The sequence below is a fragment of the Desmodus rotundus genome, chromosome 8 (assembly GCF_022682495.2).
Source record: "Desmodus rotundus isolate HL8 chromosome 8, HLdesRot8A.1, whole genome shotgun sequence".
NCBI classification, from domain to species: domain Eukaryota; kingdom Metazoa; phylum Chordata; class Mammalia; order Chiroptera; family Phyllostomidae; genus Desmodus; species Desmodus rotundus.
In genome coordinates this window covers 69,057,622-69,068,111 of record NC_071394.1, presented here as the reverse complement: position 1 = coordinate 69,068,111, position 10,490 = coordinate 69,057,622, and the positions used below count along the sequence as shown (strand labels likewise).

At 41.7% G+C, this 10,490-nt stretch overlaps 1 pseudogene; it reads right to left on the bottom strand.

Annotated features, from left to right (window-relative positions):
- Positions 1-248: 248 nt before the first annotated feature.
- LOC112301104 (keratin, type I cytoskeletal 19 pseudogene) lies at positions 249-1,546 on the bottom strand (annotated as a pseudogene).
- Positions 1,547-10,490: the final 8,944 nt, after the last annotated feature.

Here is a 10,490-nt window from a genome sequence, read left to right as displayed (position 1 = left end):
CCGAGTTAGGGGGCTCCCCCTCCTCAGTTCTTGCCTTGCTTGCAAGAGAAGAATTCAGGTGAGAGACAACACATATAGTAGAAATGAGATAGCAAGTTTTTATTATTATATTTCCCCCCCCTTGGGCTATAAAATTTTATTGACAGGTCAGAGGAGGAGCCAGAGGCAAAGGTCCCGCCCCTCCCATTCGCCTACCTAGGAGCATCCATCCCTCTGCTGGAAGCAGGAAGCCAGGAAGACTGCTGAACTCAGGCGGTCTGGGTAGTGGGCAGGTTGTTGTAATAGGCATCCTGGCCCTCCAGCAGGCTGCGGTAGGTGGCTATCTCCTGCTCCAGCCACATCTTGGTGTCCATGAGCTGCTGGTACTCCATGTTCTGCAGCTCGATGTCGGCACACACATCACTCAGCTGGGCTTCGATACTGCTGATCACCATCTGGATCTGTGCTAGCTGGGCTCCAAAGCGGTACTCTGTTTCCGCCAGCTTGCCCTCCAGGGCGGCTTTCATGCTGAGTTGAGACTGCAGCTCGATTGATCTCCAGTCCCTGGAGGGTGCTGCACAGGTCAGTGACCTCCATCTTGCTAGTCTGCAGTTGCTCCGTGTGGCCAGTGACCTCCCGGTTCAGCTCCTCAGTCTGGATGATGAACTGGGCTTCAGTATCTTCTCCGCCATGACCTCATACTGGCTTCTCATGTCACTCAGGATCTTGGCTAGGTCAATGCCAGGATGGGAATCCACCTCCACACTCACTTGGCCACCCACTTGGCTCCTCAGGACACTGATTTTCTCCTTGTGGTTCTTCTTCAGGTAGGCTAGCTCTTCCTTCAGGCCTTCAATCTGCATCTCCAGGTCGGGCTCTGACCAGGGTCAGCTCATCCAGCACCCTTCGCAGGCCATTGGTATCAGCCTCCACACTCATGCGCAGGGCCTCCTTAGTCTCAAACTTGGTTCGGAAGTCATCCGCAGCCAGTCACGCATTGTCGATCTGCAACAATCTTGGAGTTCTCAGTGGTGGCACCAAGAATCTTGTCCCGCAGCTCCCCGATAGTTTGGTAGTAGTGGCTATAGTTGCGGGCAGGCCTCGGCCCTTGCTTCTGGTACCAGTCATGGATCTTCACCTCCAGGTAGCCGTTGGCCGCCTCCAGAGCGCGCACCTTGTCCAGGTAGGAGGCCAGGCAGTCGTTAAGGTTCTGCATGGTCAACTTCTCGTTGCCCACCAGAAGCCCATCGAACCCGACCACGGTGCCCATATAGCTGCTGCCGTAGACCCCAGAGGAAGACAAGGATACGAAGCAGGCAGACAGCACCCATGCGCCATGGCCGTCCAAGCCTCCGTGGATGCTGGGCACACCGTAGGCGACTCCCCCTCCGAGGCGCACCATGCCACCGCCCATGCCCCGGAAGGACAAGGAGGCCTACGACTGGCAATAGCTGTAGAAGTCATGGCAAAAGAGGAAGCAGAGACACCAGCCAGAGGAGCTGTGGTCACTGGAGGAGTCTATTATTTTTACTTTTTTCCATTGTTGTTCAAGTACAGTTATCTCCATTTTCACCCCACCTCAGCCCCTGGGCCCATCCATCCCCACCTCCCACCCTCAAACTTACCCCCTTTAGTTTTGTCCATGTGTCCTTTACACACGTTCCTTGATGGACCTTCCCTTATTTTCCCCCATTATCACACTCCCTCTTTCCCTCTGCTTACTGTCAGTTTGTTCTTTAATTCAAGATATTTGTTTATATTTCGCTTGCTTGTTTTGTTGATTATGTCCCACTTATAGGTGAGATCTTATGGTATTTGTCTTTCACTGCTCATAACAGCACAATTTACAATAGCCAAGTGCTGGTAGCAACCTAAATGCCCACCAGTAAATAAGTGGATAAAAAAACTATGGTACATTTACACCATGGAATACTACTCAGCAGAAAGAAAGAAGGAGCTACTACCCTTCACAACAGCATGGATGGAACTAGAGAGCATTATGCTAAGTGAAATAAACAAGTTTATTTGTAAAATATACTTGAGCACAAAGCTGCAAGTGGGCTCCAGCTACTCTGAGTGCAACCAACTATTGGGATTTTAGGGGTTTAGTAGATGAACCTGTGACTGTGGAGGGATCTAAATAATCAGCAAATGAGTGGATCAAAAAACTACGGTACATTTACACAATGGAAATCTATGCAGCAGCGAGAAAGAAGGAGCTTCTACCATTTGCAACAGAATGGATGGAACTGGAGAGCATTATGCTAAGTGAAATAAGCCAGGCGGTGAGGGACAAATACCATATGATCTCACCTTTAACTGGAACATAGTCAACAGAAGAAAAAAGCAAACAAAATACAACTAGAGACATTGAAGTTAAGAACAATCTAACAATAGCAAGGGGGGGGAGTGGGGAAGGGACAGTGAGGAGAGGGAATTACAGGAGCAACTATAAAGGACACATGGACAAAATCAAGGGGGAGGGTGGAGGTGGGGGAGGGAGGTGGGTTCAGCTGGGGTGGGGTGGAGGGATGGGGAGAAAAGGCATACAGCTGTAATTGAATAACAATAAATTTTTTTTAAAAAGTAAATAGACTAAAATTAAAATAAAATAAAATAAATAAATGTTTGGATAAATAGGCTGTAATTTTTAGGTCTGGGCCTGACTTCTGTACTAAGAGACCTGGAGCAATGCCCTGTTTTTCATCTGTGTATAGGAAAAAGGGTTTATTGAGGTTACAGAGGGCCAGAGCAGGGGCTTTGGTGAGAGCCTCCTTTAGCTCCTGACAGGGTCATTCAATGGGCTTCCCAGATGGTAGCAGTTCCTGTAGGAATCCTTCTATTGCTTCATATAATGGCTTAGCCAGAATGCCGAAGCTTGGAATCCAGTTTTTAAAGTGTCAAGCCAGGCCCAAAAAGGAGAGGAGGTCTTGTTGCTATTGCAACAAGAAAAATAAAGTAGCTAGGAATAAATATAACCAAGGAGGTAAAAGACCTCTACTCAGAAAACTATATAACACTGAAGAAAGAAATTAAGGAAGACACAAACAAATGGAAGCACATACCATGCTCATGGATTGGAAGAATTAACATAATCAAAATGTCCATATGACCCAAAGCAATTTATAGATTCAAAGAAATCCCTATCAAAATACCAAAGACATATTCCACAGATATAGAACACATATTTCAAAAATTTATATGGAACCATAAATGACACTGAATAGCCACAGCAATTCTGAGAAAGAAAAAGAAAGTAGGAGGGATCACAATACCTGGTATCAAACTATGCTACTAGGGCACAGTCTGGTACTGGCATAAGAACAGAAACAACAGAATAGAGGCCCAGAAATAAACCCATGTCCCTATGGTCAATTAGTATTTGACAAAGGGAGCAGGAGCACAAAATGGAGTGAAAATAACCTCTTCAACAAATGATGTTGGGAGTTCTGGACAGCTATGTGCAAATAAATAAAATTTGAATGCCAACTTACACCATACACAAAAATAAACTCAAGATGGATAAAAGACCTAAATATAAGCCATGACACTATAAAAGTCCTAGAGGAGAACATAGGCAAGAAAATTTCAGATATTCTACGCAGCAATATTTTCACCAATATGTCCCCTAGGACAAGGAATAGATATAAAGGAAATAATAGACAAATAGGACTTCATCAAGATAAAAATATTTGGCATGGCTAAAGAAAACATCAGCAAAATGAAAAGGGAACCTGTATGGGAAAATATGTTTGCCAAATCAGATGAGGATTTGATCTCCAAAATATATAAAGAACTCACACGATTCCTCATCAGGAAGAGAAACAATCCAATTAAAAAATGGGCAAAGGGCCTGAACAGACACTGCTCCAAGGAGGGCCCAGAGACATATGAAATGATGCTCAGATCACTAGCCATCAGAGAGATGCAAATTAAAACCACAATGAGATACTACTTCACACCAGTCAGAGTGGCTATCATAAACAAATCAACAAACAACAAGTGCTGGTGAGGATGTGGAGAAAAAGGAACCTTAGTACACTGTTGGTGGGAATGCAGACTGGTCCAGACACTGTGAAAAACAGTATGGAACTTCCTCAAGAAACTAAAAACGGAACTGCCTTTTGACCCAGCAATTCCACTGCTGAGATTATGCCCTAAGAATTCTGAAACACTAATTCAAAACAATTTATGCACCCGAATGATCATAGTAGCATTATTTACAATAGCCAAGTGGTGGAAGCAACCTAAGTGCCCATCAGTAAATGAGTGGATCTAAAAACTGTGGTACATTTCCACAATGGAATACTATACATCAGAAAGAAAGAAGGAACTCCTACCCTTTGGGACAGCATGGATAGAACTGGAGAGCATTTTGCTAAGTGAAATAAGCCAGGTGGTGAAAGACAAATACCATATGATCTTATAGGGAACCATTCTGTGTGGTATGGGGAATATAGCCCAGCCCCCACTCAGAAAGGCCAGTGGGGAGCGAGGTCCAGCACACAGGACACATGCCCATGGATAGGTTCTCCCATGGGGGATCAGGCCTGCATTGTACTTACGCTGCTATGAGACTTCCTTTTGCTAAAACTCCCTCACCTTGGATTGAGGCAGCAAATGTTTGCTGGGTATCTTTAACTTCCTAAAGTCTGAGCTAAACCACCCAGTTATGGAGTGTAACTAGTTCAACCATTTTTCCCCTTGATCTGTAACATCCTTCTCTATGAAGTAATTAGCAACATTCTTTCCTTTGTTATCTGTAAGAGGTAATCATCTACAGTGAACCTGTGCATAGTAAATGAAGACCATCCTCAATGTAATGTACCCAGAAAAGCAATAAAAGCCTGTCCAGGCAGAAGTCGGGGCCCTCTCTCACTCAGAGAATGGCCATGCCATTGCTTTTTCTCCACAGGACTTCTGTAGTCCATGTGAATTTGTCCATCGCAGCCACAACACATGGACCCTGTGGGCCGGGGTCTGCATCATGATCTCATCTATAAGTGGAACATAATCAACAAGACAAAGAAGAAATCAAAATATAATCAGGGACATAGATTTAAAAAAACAAACTGACAGTAATGAGAGGAGAAGGGAGGGTGATAACAGAAGACAGAGCAAAAGTATGGTCAAACAACATGTATAAAGGACCCATGGACAAAGACAATGGGTGTGGAGGATTGAATGTGGGAGGTAAGAGTGGGTACATCAGAGGGACAATGTTGAAGGAAATATTGGAACAACTATAACTGAACAACAATAAAAAAATTTATTAAGAACTAGTTTTGTGTCCAAACATGTGGTCTATGCTAGAAAATATTCCACGTACACTTTAAAAGAACATATTTTGTGCTGTTTTGGCATGAAATGCTCTGTAGATATCAATTAAATCCATTTGATCTAGTGTGTTATTTCAGGCTATCATTTCCTTGTTGAATTTTGTCTGGAAGATCTGTCCATTGAAGTCAATGGGATGTTAAATCCCCTGACATGACTGTATTTTTGTCAGTCTCTCCTTTTATGTCCATCAATATTCACTTTACATATTTAGATGCTCCTATGTTGGGTGCATAAGTGTTTACTAAGGTTATATCTTCCTTTTGGATTGTTCCCTGTATCAAATGACAGAGATAGAGTATTCCCAGTGTGTACAGAATAGCCAAGATCAAACCAAGTCCCCTAAAAATAAGAAGGTGAGCAATGCAACTTTAAATAAAACAGTCATATGAGAGAAACAGGTGAGAGCTCTCAAACAAAAACTGAATTCTTCCTGTGAAGGTACGGAGAAACAAAACTATTTGCCTCTTTACTAGGCAGTATGCAACAAGAAGAGCAAACAATATCCAAAAATCTATATACTAAAACCAAAAGAGCACTCCAATCACTCCCACACTAGGAAACAGATTTTTCTTATCACTGAACTGTGCCTATCACTGATTGTTGTCCACTGGTTTGTACAAATCCCAAATGGCTCAAAGAACCCAAGTGGCAGGGCAGGGACTCCTGGTCATTCACACTAGGGTGTTACCCACTTTGGAGTCCTTAACTGCCCAGATGGGAGTTTGTTGACTCCATAGATTCCCATTTCCTTTCACCAGCAAAGCTTTTAAAGGCAGCTAATGCCTTGAGAAGGTAAGGAGGGAGAGTCCTGGAGATAAAGAACTCTTGGCAGCTGCTGGGAAATTCCTGCAATTCCTGTCATGGGGTCAGTCTGCCACAAGCAGCTGGGACCCCCAGCTTGGGCCCTCTGGGCCTTACTGGGGTCAACAGTGTCCCATCTGTGTTGCCAAAAACTATAACTGAACATATTTCTGGCTTACTGTGGCTTCAAAAGCCAATACTGGAGAGGCAGGTGCTGATGTTAAGGAAAGTTGTTTATTCAAATCCCAGTCATCTGGAAGATAAGGGATTCATGTCACAAAGCCCATCTTCCCAGGAAGATGGGGGACTTTTGCCTCAAAGCCCATTTCCATATCTCAGTGGAGGCAGAGGGTTTTATAAGGAGGGAGAGGGAAACAGAACAGAGACCAAGGAAGGGGGTTGAAAAGTTCTCTACATGCAGATAAGCGGTCTATTCCAATAAAGCAAGCGATGGTCTTGTGTGTGTCATCCTGGTCTGGTCATTCTGGCTTTATATCATCCTGGCTTCACATCATCCTTGATCCATGGTTGAAAGTTAGCAAATCTTGTGGGGCTTAAGGTTGGAGTCTATATTTTTGAAGTTAGTCCCTAGGATTCTTATAAACATGTCCTTTATTGATAAGCTACATATTAGTCAGAGTCAGCATTTACGGAAACCATGTCAAAGAGTGATAGAGTGGGTTACAATTTCTCACCTTTACAATTTTCCACTGTTACACTCAAAGTAAGTGGCTGCAAATGAAATTTTGTGCATTGGCCCTTTAATAGGATGGCTGCATCTCTAGCCATCTCTCCCTGGCAGAGAGAAATCTTGCTGCTTTTCACAGCTAGATGTTAGGTGGGCAGTTTTCCTGGTTCTGAAGCTCTAGGCTTGGGAGCCAGTTTAGGGTTTAGACCCCACACCTGTCAGGGGGGACCTCCCCAGCCACTGAAATATCCCTCTGGAACTACAGCAGACACCCATGGGAGCCCAGCCTGTCCCCTCACACCTCTGCACTTCCTACCGGTTTTGATGTGATCATGTGGTTTCTCCTGTAAGTCTTTGGTTATAAGACTTCTATCCATCTAGACTTCCATTGATTATTTCTGAAAATTTTTTTATAACTTAGTTGTCATTCCAATTTCATCCTGGGAAAAGGTTAGTGTAGCTTCCACATACTCCATCATTATCTTGGATCCTTTCTAAACCTCAGTGTTTATTGAGGAGAATACTGTCTCTATTTTTTAAAATGGGACACTAGGACTTGAATTATCCAAGATCTTGTTTATAAAAGAGAAAAATGTGATAGTCTTATATATCATTCATAAAGGATTGGTTAAATAAAAAATTTCATCTATACTCCAAAGTGACTAAGCAAAATAATATTTAAATTAGTATCTCTAAAATAAAATGGAAAGACATATTAAGAAAATAAAATTGCAAAAAAAAATATGTTACTATTAAAAGTCAGAGAGAGAGAGAAATTAAGCCAAGAGTAATTGCTTCAATACAGGGTGTGGCAAAAGTAGGCTTACAGTTGATCATATGGAAAGTAATGCAGTAATAAAAATACCAGAATGAAATCTGTGTTTCACATATTCACAACTGTAAACCTACTTTTCCCTTGTCTTTTATATATTTATGCAACTAATACTTATTTATTGTGTACTATGGTGTGTAGATATTGTATAAGGCTTCAAGGCACTTGGGAAAAACCAGTGAACAAAACGTAATTTCCTGGTGAGTATGTTCTAGTCATGCATAGACATACAATAAACATAATTTTAAAAGAAAATCGTATAATATGTTAGGAGATAAAATAGGGGTGTGAGCAAAAGAAACAAATAAAGCAGGTTATGGGGGTCAGGTGTGCAGGAGAGGGTGAAGGACATCATGTCAGTGTGGTCAGGGTAGGCGTCATTGAGAAAATGGTACTGGAAGACATGAGGGAGTCATGTAGAAGTCAAAGGGAAGAGTGATCCAGGCAGAAGGAAGAGCCAGGGTGCCATCCTAACAGGTTAAGAGTACATCATGAATATTGAGGCTGGAGCATCTTGAAGAAGGACTGGAGGCTGTGGTAGGAGGTAAGGTTAGAAGGGCAGAGGAGTGGCAAATTATGCCTACATGGCTGAAGTGTGGCCCACTGTAAGGGCTGTGACTTTAACTCTGCATAAAATGAGGAGCAACTGCAGAGTTTCGAGCAGATGCATTATAAGATTTGATCTTCTTATTAAAAGGATTCATTGCTGTTTTGAAAATGAATTATAGAAAAGTCCGTATGGAATGCACAAGAGCTGTTGAAGCTGTAATGATACAGGTGAGAAATGTAGACACCAAATAAATATCCATAAAGACTCACAGCAGACATAACACTCCATAGAGTGGTGGGTGTTGGGTGGGATGAGGGTCATAAGGGACTTTTGCTTGCCCTATATATTTTTTAGTTTTTTAAAAGAATTATGTATGAGTTATTTGAGGAAAAAACATTATTATTACAAATACTAATAAGTTTTTCTCTTTATCTCCAGAATAATTTGGTCTAAAACCAGTCAGATATAGCTAAGAAAAGTAGGAATCTGCAAGTAGGTGATGGAAGGGTTGTCTGGTACAGGGTATCAGAGCCTAAGAGAGGTAAGAATGGCAACTGTTAAATAGATTGGCAGTAGTAACAGGTCATTAGTATACCAGGGAGATTGATCTAATAAGTAAATATACAGAGGATGAGGTTGGTCAGTTTCCTTACTGTTGTTGAAGGTTTGTACATATGAAAAGGTAGAAAACTAGAATGAACCCTCCAGTGTTGGATTGGAATTGGAAGCTGTGAGCTCGTTGCCATATATATATGCAGTATGTGTGTGTACATGTACATATTCCCTGGCTTTAGCTGCCAACAGGGCCTGGGGGCAATGATATCCCAATGGCAAGAAATACCCTAACAGACTCACCTGGGTTCCTAAAGAGCATTCTCTACTAAAAAAAAGAAAAAGAAAAAAGAAAGAAAAGAAATTCTTGAAGAAATGGCTAATTGCAGGGCTGAAGCAGGGAAGGTGTAAGATGAGGCTAGAAAGCCTTTTTGTACCAGAATGTTAAAAAGTGCTCCAACAATGAGAACACATCAAAAAAGATCCACAAACCAGCCTGAAGAAGGTCCTACTGACCAAATCTAGAAAAACTTAGGTATCTGAATCATAACCAGTTGAGTAAAATAGAAATCCAAGAGTCCAACTAACATATACTTAAGAAAATGAGTAAATAAGAGAAGATGATGCTTTCCTTAGGTTAGCATGCCAATTAATCAATGTAAAAGTAATAATTGCATTAGAAAACTACAGTGGGATGAATGGTAGCCCCCAGAATGATATGTCCATGTCCTAATCACTGGAAACTGTGATTGTTACCTTATTGGGGGAAAAGGGATATTGTAGGTATCACTTAAGTTAAAAAATCTTGAACTGAGGAAATCATCTGAGTTATCTAGGTGGGCCCTAAATTCAATAACTAGTGCCTTTTAAAGAGTAAAGTCAAGGGAAATTTGACAAATAGAGGAAGAAGCAATGAGACCACTGAAGCGGAAATTGGAGTGATACAGCCATAAGACAGAGAATGCCAACAAAGTCAGCAGAAGCTGGAAGAACCAAAGAATGGATTCTCCCCTAGAGCCTGTAGAGGGAGTATGGCTCTCCTGATACCTTGCACTCAGACTTTTGGTCTCCAGAACTGTGAGAGAATACAAGATAATGCATTTCTGTTATTTTAAGCCATCCAGTTTGTCGTAACTTGTTACAGCAAGCACAGAAAAATAATACAATTACAAGGGGGAGAAATCTTATACAGAGAAGAAATCCAGCAGGCACTACCTTAATTATGTGATCAAAGTGAACACCATAAGTAATAAGACAAACTGAAATTTGGGCCATCTACTAGGATGGAATGAGAAGAACGTAGCATCCCTTCTATGATATTGTTGCCAGAGATACATCATCTGAATCTAATCATGAGGAAATGTCACACAAACCCAAAATGACAGATAGTCTACTATTATAATCTTCAATAGGATCAGGGTAATGAAATTCAAGGATAGACTGGGGAACTCTCTTGACCTGAAGGGGAGAAAAGAGACATAACAAATGAATGCAACATCTTATCTTGGACTGGATATTTCTTTCTCCTATAAAGGACATTATTAAGTCAGTTGATACAACTTAAGTAAAGCCCAAGGATCAGAAGGAGATAATATATTAGTAGTATTTCCGGATCTTGATAGTATTGTGATTATAGTTGGGTTAGATACTGTGGTTGTGACTGATAGATGGTAGTCAATTGTCTTAGCAAATCATTGGAAATGAAGATATCTATTTGTGAGCAGTAAACACTGATTCAAAGAAATGAG